The sequence below is a fragment of the Rhamphochromis longiceps genome, linkage group LG22, assembly GCF_057381845.1.
Source record: "Rhamphochromis longiceps isolate RC_006_pf linkage group LG22, R_longiceps_female_GT1.1, whole genome shotgun sequence".
Classification (NCBI taxonomy): domain Eukaryota; kingdom Metazoa; phylum Chordata; class Actinopteri; order Cichliformes; family Cichlidae; genus Rhamphochromis; species Rhamphochromis longiceps.
Window position 1 is genome coordinate 6,061,786 of NC_140577.1, and position 15,494 is coordinate 6,077,279.

At 42.8% G+C, this 15,494-nt stretch overlaps 3 non-coding genes across 3 annotated transcripts; all 3 read right to left on the reverse strand.

Moving 5' to 3' along the window:
* Window positions 1-2,954: 2,954 nt before the first annotated feature.
* On the reverse strand, window positions 2,955-3,025 carry trnag-ccc (transfer RNA glycine (anticodon CCC)). Its single transcript has one exon. It is a non-coding gene; the product is annotated as a tRNA-Gly (tRNA).
* Window positions 3,026-4,797: 1,772 nt separating this feature from the next.
* On the reverse strand, window positions 4,798-4,868 carry trnag-ccc (transfer RNA glycine (anticodon CCC)). Its single transcript has one exon. It is a non-coding gene; the product is annotated as a tRNA-Gly (tRNA).
* A 7,579-nt stretch (window positions 4,869-12,447) lies between these two features.
* trnag-ccc (transfer RNA glycine (anticodon CCC)) lies at window positions 12,448-12,518 on the reverse strand. Its single transcript has one exon. It is a non-coding gene; the product is annotated as a tRNA-Gly (tRNA).
* Window positions 12,519-15,494: the final 2,976 nt, after the last annotated feature.

The following is a 15,494-nucleotide window of genomic DNA, read 5'->3' on the forward strand; positions in this document are numbered from 1 at the left end:
AGTTATCATTTTATTCAAGGAGGACAATCTCGAAATTCCAGAGAGCTGCCACTTTAAAGTGGTGTCAGTTAAATATGACATTTGGCACAGCTGGATCATAAAGAGTTATTACTGCTGTATTTTATGATCTCAGAGGTAACAAGGTTCTCTTTTTTAATCACACACACACAAAAGGGTGAAGAGTAGAAGGGAATATTCCCCTTTAACTGAAGCTAAAAAACTCCTCAATCCTTCTCTCTCTTCTCTCCTCCTGCTTTTGTCCTCCAGATGAATTTTAGACACTGGTAAATCCTTCAGTGTGACGTACTGAGATTGATTTCAGCGTCACAGAAAGAGAAAGAGATGAGGAAGCTTAGATTAGAGACACGAGGCAAGCCTTTCATCCTGGGTAGATGCTGACTGAGGGATAGATTTGGGGGGTGTAGTTCAGACTGACTGGATTGTTCCCTTTCTGGCCTGCATCCTGCAAACCTCTGGGAAAACTGTTCTTTGATCCTGGTAAAACTTTATTCAACTTTTTACTGTTGAAACACTGTTTTGTTCTATGTGTGGCGCACGTTTCTTTTAACCTGAAGTTTGAATAACTTGGACAACTGTTTTTTTAAATAATAATAAATGATTTAATTGCAGGACAAAGGTGGTGCATCATGCATGAAATTTTAATTTGTATTAGGAACAAGCCCAATCTGACAGCTGTGATAAACATGCACTATGGCTAGTTTTACTTACACACACACACACACACACACACACACACACACACACACACACACACACACACACACACACACACACACACACACACACACACACACATATATATGTATGTAAGCAATTCCATCACTAGTCATGTTTCCTGTATTTTCTATTGTTGTTTCCCACTGCTCTGGTTTTTAAATTTGAGCACTGTGAGATGAGCAGAATATTAAACAAATATTTTTTATGGTTGACTGATGAGCAGGCTTAAAAAACATGAAAGCCAAATGAAATCTTTTCCCACACGCCTTCAAAACCAGAATATCGGGGAGGTTTTAAGCTCCCTTGTGAACTCTCTCGCAAGGAAGATGTTTCTTTCCTGCCACAACACAGAGTAGGTAACAACTCAGCCTTCACACGTTATCGTAGCTTTAATTGTGTCGCTGTATTTAAATAGCTGCTGAATCAACATCTGTTTGCCATCAGATTGTATGCTTGGGGAGATGCAACTGCAGTGGAGTCACAAAGTGCAACTTGGAAAACAGTCTAGAAAGTAAAATGAAGGAAAAGTAAGTGACCGAGCGAGTGTGTGGGTGGGTGGGTTATAGGTTTTTTTTTAAAATGACTTCCAGTAGGTGCCAGTAATCCACTGTCAGCTGCTGAAAGTGTTCCAGGTCACATATGAGATACCAAGTCGCAAAGTAAATAATGCATCGGGCATAACACTGCCACACCCTTTAAAAGGTTGGCCTGAGGCATTACTGAAAAACATAATATTAAAAAAGCTTTAGTATTCCCGAGTCTAGCCTGAGACTCACTTAAACCAGTAGGGCCTTAAGGTTTTCAAACTCAAGATGCCAGATCTTTGAAGGATTTTTCTGTTAGTGCTAGCGTTAGCGCTGTGATGGTGACAACCTTTTTTCTTAGTTTGCAAAAACGTCTATAGTCACCTCTCAGAGTGAGGAGCCACTGCAGTTTAAGCTGAGAAGAAAGAGCAGGGAGCGGTTTAAATTCATGGTAGGTCGTGCCTTACCTCCAAAGGACAACCCGGAGCTTAGAGAGTGACTGAAGCTGCAGCCTAAAGAAGAGACAACAGGGTTGAAACTGGGGGCCCTCTGTGCTCATGCCAAAACACATTGTGCAAATATGTGTGACTTTAATCAAAACCAAAGGCTGGGCTGTGAGACGGCAGATGTTGGTCTGGTAATATTGGTTGTGTTGGTTTGGCATAGAGCTGTTTAACTGGGTGTTCTTTAAAGCAAAACAGGAAAAGGGGATGGAATTTGCAGAAGTGCAGAAATAAGAGGTTACAGAAACAATTACGAGAGGGCAGAAATGGATGATTCATAACCTTTTTCATTGGTGATCGCATATTGAGTCCAGAAAACAAGACTTTAACTGAGAAATTATGTGTTCACCACAGTTTAATCATCGGTTCGTCACAGAGGACAGTAACCTTTTCTGGGAATGGAAAAATCATGCGTTGCTTTTCAGCTCAACTGAACTGCTTAGTTGTGTCAGTGAGGTTTTGCTATTTTTACAGCAGCTTGTTATACGTTACCAAATTATTTCAACTCTGATAACACTGTCCGATTTTTATTCTAATTACTTCATCCAGTTCTACACCAGTGAACTACAACACAGAAACCACCGAAAGGTGAAGTGAGCAACAGAGATGTAACAATAGCAACTGTCAAGGATGGGATGTATGAGACAGCGAGTGAACAACAAGTTCTTGAAGTTGGACAGTGAGAGATGGCACTGTGGGAGGAAGAAGGCGGTACAGTGCTGTCCACGGTGTTTTGCTGGGAAACCGTAGACTCTGGCACTTATGTGAATGTTATTTTGGCGCATATCACCAACCTAAACACTGCTGCAGACAGTTTACATCCCGTCATGGCAGCAGTATGTTCTTTTTTCAACAGACTAATGCTCCCTGCCACAATCCAGAGTTAAGACAATTTCAGGGTGTTGGCGCCAAAGCATCAGTACACTAGAAAAACAATGAAGGCACACAATGCAACCAATAAGACCTAAAGAACCTACACAAAACACTTTCAGATGACTCGTGGAGTTGATTCTTTGACAGGTCAGGGTTGTTTGACATCAACTCCAAGTCTGTGTAATGCTTTTTATGCACATAAAGCGGGTTCCAGTGATTCATCTGGGACACTTTTAGAGTTCAGTATCTCACTAAAAGACATATCATCTCCTGCAGAACCCAGAATGAAGTCACATGAAATAAGCAAACCACTTTCTGCACTGCCTGGGAATTGAACCCAGGTCACAAGAATGGGAATCTTGTATGATGCCACTACACCAGCAGTGCTGCATGACTGGCTGTTGTGATGAATCATTAACCATTTAGCATACGTGACATTTTAATTTTCCAGGTCCACAGCAGGTGCATATAATTTCGTGAAAGTGGTAACCACTACTAAAAGGGAGCTCAAACACCACTAAAGTCAACATATATAGTAAAGTCTTGGATGGCATGTGCTTGGACTATCTAAATAAGGGGTGCTATAGGAGACGTCATCAAATCCAGAACCAAAGAAATCTAAAAGAGACTTGTACTTAGACACTGAACAGTGACTTTCTGAGGACGTTGGGCATTTGGCATGCATCAGATATGGTCTATGGATCAGTGGCTCACTCCCATGAATCACTTTTTTATTATACACATACAGAGCAGCTGATCTGTTTGAAGGATAGTGGTGGACTCTTAAACACCACATGAGGAAATCAGGAACTAAATGCATCACTTACTGCCTGCCTTGGAATTGAGCACAGGTCATTCGAATGGGACTTTTGTGTCTATATTGGACCATAGACCAGGTAACAAGATAGTCTGGTAAAGACAGTATGTTGCAGTATTATGCAGCATAAAGCTCTCTGCAATTTTTTGCTTGGAAACCTTGGCTCCAAACATTCATGTGAATGTTACTTTGACATGTGGCACCCAGCTAAATGCTTCTGCAGCGCACCCCAAGCAAATGCATTTCTAGCCTTCTTTTAGAAAGGGACTACACCTTTTAGAGGAGACCAACATTTCCCAGGTGATTGTAGCCTCCAAATTCTCTGTTCTCAGTCTGGCCAAGTGATTGTAGTATGTGCTGGAAAAAAAAGTCTGACTGATGGAGGCCATTTTGCAACCTAAAGGTCTTAAAACATCTGCTGCCAAGGCCGTGTTGCCTTGTACCACCTTTGTGAGGATGTGAGGCATAAAGTCTAGAGAATAGTGTCTCAGCCACATTAATAACCTTTGACTTTACAGATGCAAAGCAGCTGTGTATGCTGAACTCTTAAATGCATTTGAAGAAGCGTAAAATGTAACTTAAAGCACTGCCAGGGAATTAAACCCAGGTCACAGGAATGGGAGTCTTGTATGATATCATTACACTAGCAATGCAGACTGACGCACAAGTATATGCAGTAGTAGTAGACAAAGGTCTAAAGATTTCTGAAGTTTTGGGAATAAAACCCAGGTCACAATAATGGGATTTTTGGATGCATTCACTAACAGTCTTAAGCTTGAAAGAAGGAAATTGGACTTCTTTGAGTTTTTTAAGACGTTTCACCTCTTATCCAAGATACTCCTTTAGTTTTTTGTTTTTTTTAAACTATAAGAACTCCCATAATCCCAGAAGGTTGATTCTGATCATCTGGATGTTGCATTTTCAGGGACAAACGTTTCAACACTCATCCAAGTGTCTCATTCAGTCTCAGCTGCCTGCATGTATCCCAGGTTATAAATAGTATGCTTGCATAATGAGTTAAAATGGCAACACTGACTAATAATGGGTCGTGAGGTCAATTTCATGATCATTAATATGCAAACTGTCATGACCATTGATCAATGGCCATGAGTACCATTCACAGAGAGTTGCAGAATGGCTACCGTCAAAGAGGTGTAAGATGGTCTCTTTAAAGTTGAAGACTGATCAATGGTGAACTTTCTTTAACTTTAGAGACAGCTAATTTAGCAACCCAAACGTCCTGTTGCTATGTGATGCATTTGGCATGGCCCACTGAGCAGTCTTAGAACTCATAGTTTACTTTATGATGTAAGTCTGAAGTAGAGGACACATAAGATTTATGTGCACTGCCTGGGAATTGAACCCAGGTCACAAGAATGGGAGTCTTGCATGATACCACTACACTAGCAGTGCTGTTGCAAGCTGGCCACATATGTAGTTGCATTTTTCTGTTACCTAAAGGTCTTAAAGCATCTTTTGCTCAGGCCTTGGTAACTAGTGCCACAGCAGAGTCTTGTCTTTTTCCTTTTATAAATCTACTTACAGTTTTTATTTCTGTGACATTATCTCGCTAGATGATCAGTTAGGATAGAATTATTAAAGACACGAGCTGCAGAGAAGGGCTAGAGGTGAGATATAGCACACTGCCTGAGAATCTTATAATACCACTACACTAACAGTGCACCAATCAGCTAAAGGTCTCAGCATACAATGGTCACTGCACACGGCTGGTAACATCATCATATACCCACATCCACTTATATTTGCTATTACGGCTCAAGTAGCCACTGCAGTATTCTCCTGAACAATTGAAGCAGCCAGTCAGACAAAAACTCTACATCAGCACCGATGCAGGAGGAGGAGAGCGAAAACGTGAAGCAAAGTAACCTGGTCATGTACTGTACTTGGACATCAACACGAGACTTTCTGAGGATGTGACGCACTTGACATGATTTAGTCTTAGAAATCATAGTTTACTTCAGGATGTTAGTCTAAATTAGAGGTGGCATAACAGTCTTTGCACTGCCTGGAAATTAAACACAGGTCACAAGAACGGAAAGCTTGTGTAACGTGAGGGTTCACTAGATGGTTGGGAATCTCTCTGAATAATTAGGAACAGCAAGACGGAGACGGATAACTTTTTAGCAGCCTCTTTACTTTTAGCACCCTGCAACAACAACCCACACTTCCTGTGTGCCGCCCTCATGAATACTTCACTGGCCTCTCAGAAGCCAGGAAATCTTATACTCAGATCAAAACAGGGAAAACAACCAGGTAGATATAACACATACTTATTACTGGTTTGAACATGCATGTCTAAACATTCAAACATGTAAACATGTAAATATCAAAACACGTAACCACCAAATAGCTACATAACTAGCTTTATAACCTTTGTAAACACCTCTTTGTATATCAAAATAGATTTAAATTTACTTCTACACTTTACATTTTCCTCCCCCCCTCACATAAGAAACGTCCCCGTTTCCCTACAGAAAAGGAAGAGAAAAAAAAACCCCAACATGCTGCAAGCAAAGGGGACAACAATAACACAACAGCAAAACCAAAAACAAGTTCAGTTCAAAACATAGTCCTCGAGGTATCTGGGAGGCACAACTTGACGTCTCCCACATCGCCGTGAAACACCAGATACTCGATGAGGAGTTGAAGGGACAATGTCTGATTGGTGTATCACCACATGGCCAGAGGGAGAAGTCGTTACAGTCTCAGACCGAGGAGAAGGGGACAAAGGAGAGTGGGAATGGGGTCGTGACTGGTTTAGAGGTGGTGGCTGACAAACCTGAGGGTCTGATGAGGTTGCAGGGCTGCGGCCCTGAACATTCCAGCTCCCTTCAGCTGCAGATTTTGAAGCTGTGAAGGGCAACGCACCTGATAATGCAGTCAACTGTGGAATCTGGGGCTGTACAGGTATGTCACCAGCAGGTGAGTTGGTTCCACCTTTAGGAACAGGTGCTTTGTACGGCCTGAGACGATTGTAGTGAACAATTTGAGTCTTGTCTGATTGGTCCAGGAGGTAGCGAATCCTGTACGTGACACCAGGGTTTTCTCCATCTGTTCCAAGGCACTCCAATATCTCAAAGGGGCCCTTCCAATGTGGAGCAAGTTTCTGCTTTGCTGTAGTGGGGTCATTTAACCACACCAAGTCACCCGGAACATAAGGAGTGTGTTTGATGCCCCTATCATACAATTGTTTCTGCTGGTTGTGGGCACAATCTCTGTTCCATGCAGCAGTGCTGAAGGCAGACTGAAGTCTCTGAGTCAACTGGGTGACGTAGTCAGCAGGAGAAACAGAAGTAGATGATGCTGACATGTTGGTAGGCAACAGCATATTAGCAGGCATCCGTGCCTCATGTCCATGTGTGAGAAAAAATGGCGTAAACCCCGTGGTAGAGTGAGGACTGGTGTTGTAAGCCAAAGCAACTTGATTGAGGCAGTCATCCCATTCGCCAGGCTGCTGAAGGAGTAACTTAGCTAACTGGTCAATAAGTGTTCGATTGAACCTCTCGACCATCCCGTCGCATTGAGGGTGATATGGGCTGGTCCGTGTCTTCTGGATGCCTAGCAGCTGACACAGATGTTTCACCAGGTCAGATTCAAACTGACGTCCTTGGTCCGTGTGTAGCATTTCAGGGACGCCGTGCTGACAGATGAAGTTGTCAAACAGGCATTTTGCAACTGTTGTGGCACGTTGGTCTGCGATAGCATAGAGATTGACATATTTCGAGAAATAGTCTTGAACAACGAGCACGTACCTGTTGCCACGACTCGTAATGGGGAGTTCAAGTATGTCAGCTGCCACCTTTTGAAATGGCTCCGCAGCAACAATTGTTTTCATTGGAGCTCTGTGATGAGGTGTGGGATTCCGTCTGGCATCACATGGAGTGCATTGTGTGCACCATATTCTGATGTCACGTGACATGAATGGCCAGTAATATAGCTGCTGAGCACGTTTCAGGACCTTATCTGCTGATAGGTGACCGGACACTGGGTTGCCATGCAGCAGCTGTAGGACAGTGTCTTTTAAAGATTCAGGAACAACCAACTGATGCAACACTGACTTTTGGGACGGGTTGAAAGCTTTACGACAGAGTAAGCCATTGTGAAAGGTAAGTCTAGAGTACTCATGCCATAGCACTTTTTCCTGAGGTGGGCATTTTTTCATACGCCAGTAGGGTGGTTTCTGACCCTTAGCTTTCCAGCCAATGACTTCTGACAGTACAGGATCTTTTTGTTGTTCACTTTTGAGATCATCTTCAGGCAGCTCAAGCACAAATGTGGATGAAACAGATAGCGCTGCACACTGCAGTCGTGGATCAGGAAGGTCATTGCATGGAATGTGTTTTTGGTCAGTACTGCAGGGACTATGGTTGGGCGGGCCTGCAGGACCCACGCACCTCTCTTCAGGTTTCAAGGTAGCAGAAGCAGTGCAGACTGTGTCCTGCTCTACGGTTTCACCAGTGACAGGGCGACGTGACAGTGCGTCCGCATTGAGGTGGCGGTGGCCATCTTTATGAATCACAGTCCACTCAAAAGGATCAAGTTCAAGAGCCCAGCGAGCACGGCGACCAGTTCTATCACTGTCAATGGGTATTTTCCGAAGACCCAGGAGGGGCTTGTGATCCGTGACAATAACAAATGGCTGCTTGTAGAGGTAGTGCCGAAAATGTCTAACTGCCCAAACAATGGCCCAGAGTTCTCGATCATAAGTCGACCACTTTCTTTCTGCCTTTGTAAGCGCATGGCTAGCATAGGCAATGACTTTCTCTTGCTGTCCCTGTTTTTGAGCTAGTACACTGCCAATAGCTGTGCTAGAAGCATCAGTATACAGAGAAAATGGCAATGTGAAGTCAGGGAATGAAACCACTGGAGGGTTTGAGAGGGCATGTTTCAGATACATGAATGCATCCTGGCACTGAGAAGTCCATTGAAAAGTTGCATGCTTCTCAGTGAGAGCATGTAGGGGGACACTGTGGTGCGCAAAGTTTTGAATAAACTTGCGATAATATGAACAAAGTCCAAGGAATGACCTTACTTCTGTCGCTGTTTGTGGAATAGGCCAGGCTTGCACACTGTTCACATTTCTGGGGTCAGGCTGGATGCCATGTTTTGATACAATGTGGCCCAGAAATTGTACCTGATCTTTGGCAAAACAGCATTTTGAGGGGTTTAGCTTCAAGCCACTTGCCTGGAATCTGCCGAAAATTTCTTCCAGATGCTGGAGATGTTCTGCGAAAGAGCGGCTGTAAATGAGGACATCATCCAAATACACTAAGCAGGTTTTCCAGGGAAGGCCACGAAGTACCATCTCCATTAACCGCTGACATGTGGCTGGAGCGTTTGTGAGTCCCATGGGCATAACAGTGAAGTGGTAAAGTCCACTGCCGGTTGTGAAAGCAGTTTTCTCACGATCCTTCTCTTCCAGTTCAACCTGCCAATAGCCATGTTGAAGGTCCATTGTGGAGAACCAGGCAGAACCTGACAGCGCATCCAGTGCATCATCAACCCTTGGAAGAGGATGAGAGTCTTTGATTGTCACTGCATTGAGTTTCCTATAGTCGAGACAGAAACGCCACGTACCATTTTTCTTTCGCACCAGAACAACTGGGGCGGCCCATGGGCTGTAGCTTTCTTCGATGACACCTGCCTTTAAAAGGTTGTCAACTTGAGTCTGTATTTCAGCTCTCTGTTCAGGTGTCACTCTATAGGCTCTTTGTTTAATCGGTGTAGCATCACCTGTGTGAATATGATGCTTAATTATGCCTGTGTGACCTCTGTCCTCTGAGTGCTTACTGAAGATTCCTGAATACTTCTGGAGAAGTGATTTCAGGGACTGAACCTGGGAGTGTGACAAGTTTGTTTCATCTATTTCTACCGGCAGAGTCGAATCATACACAGGTGAAGTAGCACAACATGTCTGCTCCAGTGGAATGATATCAACAGATCAGCCTGAATGAAACTCACCAAGATGCTGTCCAGGGTACAGTTCGATTTCATCACTGGAGGGATTAAGCATTCGAACCACTGTAGTACCATTCTGAACTTCACTGAGAGTGTGAGCCACAACAATGTCACATGTTGGATTAGGGATCAAGACACCATAGTAGTCTGTTGGAACAGGAGAAGCCGGTGTGGCTGCTGACACACAGGCTGTGATCAGAGTTTCGCTCATAGCTGGAATTTTGGTTGGCGCTAACACGGAAACATTACAGCAGGCAGCCACCTCATGTCCTTTGGGCAACAGGGGAATTTTCATGTCCCACAGTTGCAGCACTTTGTTTTTGAGGTCGAGAAGAGCATGGTGCCTCTGCAGAAAATCCCAACCTAGAATGACTGGCTGGTAAGCACCTCTGAGGACTTCAAAGTCCTGCTGCCATACCTGAGTCCCAAGCCTAATACCAACGGTTAACTTGCCTAAGATTTCCAGACGTTCTCCATTGACCGAACGAGCTGGCACAGAGGATGCTACCATAGGCCGTTTTTTCAAAGCTGGATGAGCGTTTCGAAAATCTTCACTCACAAGGGAGACAAAGGAACCAGAGTCAATTAGAGCACACACTTCAATGCCCTCGACAATAGCCAAGACGTTAGAGGAGACTGATCCATCAGATTCTGAGGGGAACTGGGGGATGTGGTTTTGGGGCCCTGATACTGTAGCTGATGTTTGCCCCTCAACAGCAGCTAATGAAAGTTTCCCTGTGGGCCGGAGGTGAAATGTGCAGGCCTTTCCGGGGACTGGAAACGAACACCGGTCCTACTGTAGGACGCAGCATCTCTAACTCTACGTGGAGCAGGACTGGGACTGCGTCGGTATCTGTTATTGTCAGGGTAATTGTACCTGGAATACTGGGGGGGCTGTTGGGAAGGGTATGTGCGTTGATCGTGTTTCTCACATTTGTCCCACTCATTGAACCTCTGGGGAACAGGGGAAGAAGGACGTTCACGGTGAGACTCTGGATCACGATGATAACGCCTCTCAGGCGAGCAATAGTCTCTGGAATGTTGTCTGGCATGATAAGGCGACGGGGACGCACTGCGGGTGCTGTACTGAACATTGGAAGAGGAGGATCTATCACGACTGGAGTCCAAACGTTGGGCAAGGTAACTCTGTTTCTCCCGTAACTGCTGTACTTCATGTTTCAGGCTGGTTACAGTAAGCGTGAGCTCCTCAACCGCTTGAAGAAGTTTAGCATCAGTAGGCTGAGGACGTATCATAGCAACCTGTTCTGAAGATGGAATATGAGAGGATCCTGCAGCTGTAAGTTGCAATGCTGCCCGTGCTCTCTCACAACGGCTGGCAATGCGCAGGGCTCCGTCGAGATCCTCTGCACCCATCTCATGAATCTTAGATTGCAAGGTGGGGTCCAACCCAGCAACAAAACGGCGAAATTTTTCACCTTCCAAGGCATTGTAGTCATAGTTAGGGAAAGCTTCAAGCACAAGACGGGTAATATCCGCGCTGTACACATCTAAACTTTCACCTGGTTTCCGGGGGCGAGCATTCACATGTGTCTGGAAGAATGGCAGAGAATATTTTGGACCGAAAACCTCTTTCAGCTTATCCTTCACTAGATCATAGTCTTTCTGGGCTGATGAAGGCAAACTGTCCCAGTACAAAAATGCAGCATCTGCTAGACGAGTAGGCAGAACAGAGGACATCACAGTTGGCAAATCTACCTCAGGTGGAGTCATAGCTTGCACTGCCACTTCAAAGCGACGAGACCAACTAGTAAAAGATTCAGTCCCATCTCCTTTAAAAACAGGTGGAAGATCTATTGTCAGGGCACTGGAAACGGTATGGTGGGCGGGAGCAGCAACAGTCCGCATTGCATCCACTGACCTCGAATGTGGCACAGGAGAAGAGCGCAGCTCATGCACAGATTCACTCTCGTCAGCCGACATGTTCCCAACAAATATCCAGCTCAAAAAAAAAAAATAAATCACAAAAACAGAGAGAAAAGCTGCAACAATCCTTCCTATCTCCAAAAATTATTACTATTATTATTTTCAGTTCATCAGCTGTTCACAGAGAGGGATAAATCCCAGCGGGGAAAAAAACGATCTTATCCGCAGCTTGGGAGTAAAACTCACCAAATACACAGATCCATCAAGAAAATAAATCCCACCGCTGCCACCAGATGTAACGTGAGGGTTCACTAGATGGTTGGGAATCTCTCTGAATAATTAGGAACAGCAAGACGGAGACGGATAACTTTTTAGCAGCCTCTTTACTTTTAGCACCCTGCAACAACAACCCACACTTCCTGTGTGCCGCCCTCATGAATACTTCACTGGCCTCTCAGAAGCCAGGAAATCTTATACTCAGATCAAAACAGGGAAAACAACCAGGTAGATATAACACATACTTATTACTGGTTTGAACATGCATGTCTAAACATTCAAACATGTAAACATGTAAATATCAAAACACGTAACCACCAAATAGCTACATAACTAGCTTTATAACCTTTGTAAACACCTCTTTGTATATCAAAATAGATTTAAATTTACTTCTACACTTTACACTTGTATGATATCACTACACTAACAGTGCGGTCCTGGGTTAGCCACATATCTTGCCTTTCGGGTTATGTGCTGTAGAAACAAGTCAGCGAGGTGGAGGGCAATTCTGTCAAATGAAGGTCCTAAATGATCTTTTCCCAAGGCCTTGGCAACTAGTGCCAAAGAAGAGTGTTACTGGTCTATTTCCTTTTATAAATCTGCAGTATTCTCCTGAACAGCTGGAGCAGCCAGTCAGACAAAAGCTCTACATCAGCACTAATGCAGGAGGAGGAGAGTGAAAATGTGAATCAAAGAAACCTGGTCACTCTATCAGACATGGATGGTACTTAGACAATAACATGAGATTTTCTGAGGATGTGATGCATTTTGCATGACATTGCATGCATTCAGTCTTAGAAATCATAGTTTACTTTATACTGTTTGTCTAAAGTAGAGGACGCATAAACATTCCTGCACTGCCTGGGAATTGAACACAGGTCACAAGAATGGGAATCCTGCATGATACCACTACACCAGCAGTGCTGTTAGAGGCTGGCTGAACATGCAGTTCCATTTTGGGTTATGTGCCGTAGCAACAAGTCAGCGAGGTGGAGGGCAATTCTGTCACCTAAAGGTCTTAAAGGATCTTTTGCTAAGGCTTTGGTAACTAATACCACAAAAGAGTCTAAATCTACTTGCACATGCAGCATTTTTTAATGACATTATCTTACCAGAATATACATGATTTGGGATGGAACCTGCTACTTTGGCCAATTCTTTTCTTCCCATTGTTCCATGTAAACACTCATCATGTTTGAACTATGCCTGGTTTAACTTTTCTACACACATGTGAGTTTATTTATCTAAATATAAAAAGTTTTAGTTTACTACAATGTATCCATAAGAAACCCTCCCTTATGTGTCTTTCAACGCGGACTTTGGTTTTGGTGTAGCTTCAGTTGTTTACCTCAAACCCTAATTTGGCCGTTGAAAATTGTTCTCCTAAGTCTTGACAATCAGAAAAAAATACTGGATCACTTCACAAACCATTAACATTTTTCCACAGAAGTCTCTTTGTTTTTCTTCCAAATTTCAGGGCTTTCATCATCATTAAATCATTGTTGACTAAATGTTTAAACTACAAATGTGAAGTGAAGTGTTTTTGACTGTTAGGCTCTTACTTTTTACACATGAGATTAAATGAGATATAATGGCTCAGGATGACAGGGAGACATATTATACCTAATTTTGCACCTCGGTGGTGGCAAGACTGCAAACACAGAGAGGGATTTATTACAATATGGGTGCAGAGCTGAAAAGCAAGGGCTAACCTTCATAACCAATAATACCAATTGGGATTATGTGCATACAGTGGTATGATAACAATATAAGATATAATAACTTTGTCTAATGCCTTTAATTGATTTTTTTCTGTCTACTTCTTGTACTTTTAAAAGGTTCACAAACTTTCAGGCAACAATGTTACCCTACAAACTTTTGCTTTTTGTTTAACCCCATCTTTGACCTTAAGAGTTGAGCAGACTTTAGGGACAGAAACTTGTGCTTATAAAGCTGTACATTAGGGAAGTTTAGTTTTTCTTTGAAAACAAAACAAAATAAAGAAATAAAGAAAAAAAAATTCTCATTGTAGAACCCACAATGTCCCAGGAGCCATATTTCTACTGTCTCTTTTTTAACTTGGAATTGATTTGGATGTTTATGAACAGGCTTTTGTTTCTTAAAGTTTTATGACTCTTTACAAAAAGAGATATCTAGTGCTCATTTTTTGATTCTTAAGCATTTAAATTAGATTATGAAAATGTAAAATTGCTGACGTTTTGTCTGGTAACACTTTTACTTTTTTAGTGAACATACTATACATAGTTTAGGAGCAGGGTTGGACCTTTTTAAAAAAAAATACACAGCAGTTTAGAAACTGTGAAGGTAAATAGAGTAAGCAGTACATAACTTTGATTTTTAAGAAAAAAAATAAACATTGTCCAAACACCAGAATAGTATATGATGTCAGAGTTTACAGGTCAGCCAGCACGAACCCATTTCTCAGAAGGGTGACATTTTACAACAGAGCCTAGAGGAAGGTAATCACTTGTTTCTGGTGTTTTGCTCACTCATTCGGTCTCTGAAGGACTCCCTCCTCTCCCTCCACCCTCAGACATCCACATCACCACCATCACACATGCGAGCTGCACACATTCACCCTAATCTAAGTAGCTTGACCCTAACCCAAGGCAGAAGTAAAACATAATTTCAGAATGAATTTCCTTTTAACCCCTGTACCACCGGGTGAGATGCTGTGCCACCATAAGCCTGGCCCTCCACTTCACCCTAGGCTGAGTTGTACTGATGCAGCAACAGTTTCCATTCTGTTTAGTCTGAACACATCAGCTATAACTTGTGACTGAGAACTTTACAAAGTATCTTTTAAGTTTGGTTTGGAAATAGCATTAAACCCAGTTGATAAGATTTTATAAAAGCCCATAGACTTATAAATGCTGCTACTTGTTTGTCTCAGGACCCTTCAGTATTGCATATTCTCTCACTGGTGCCTGGTGTTGAATTTCACTGTGCAGCACATATTCCCCAAGTGACTAAAAGGTTTGTGCTCAACCAAGTGCAGGTGCAGCTTTTAATAAACAAAATCCTACAGGGATTGTAGCACTTGGCTATTTCTCAAGAAACTTTTTTTTTTAAGTTTTAAAAGTGAGACACCTCTCTCTGACTTTTGCACAAAACACCCACAAAGCTTTTCTCTTTGCACAAAGTCTAACTCAGTTTCTTTCCACATAGTGGAGTTTCCACATCGGGATCTTCTTTTTCTCCAATTTTCTCTCTATTTCCTGATCATTCAGAAGGTTGTCACCTCTGCAAGAAGGTATTCAGCTATTATTGTATGAGTGGTTGTATACAAGCTTGTGGATAATGTAAACTATCACTCAAACTCTGTCAGTAAACAATTGTAATATATCATGTAACTGCATAACAAATTTAAGTTTAATTTACAAGATGTAATCAAACTTTAGCATGAAAATTAATTTTCTGTCCAAAAAAAGCATAAAAAGCTATGTAGTCAGTTTTTAAATATATATCTTTTTGGCATCATTGCTGAAAAGAACTAAAAGCTAATATCCATCCATCCATCCATTCGCTTCCGCTTATCCTTTTCAGGGTCGCGGGGGGCGCTGGAGCCTATCCCAGCTGTCATAGGGCGAGAGGCGGGGTACACCCTGGAGAGGTCGCCAGTCTGTCGCAGGGCCAAAAGCTAATATATTTTTTTAATTGATTTTCCCAGGTGATAACATCATACATTCAGCTTTTTTAGAGGGACTCATAGCCAGCTAAAAGATATAATCTTTCTCGCATATTCTGAGTCTGCCTCAGGGTCTCCTCCCAGTTCACCATGTTTGAAACACCTACAAAATGACAGCAGGCATCCTGGTCAGATTCCCAAACTGCCTCAACTGTTTCCTTTTCAGAGTAGAGCAACAGCAGCTCTCTGAG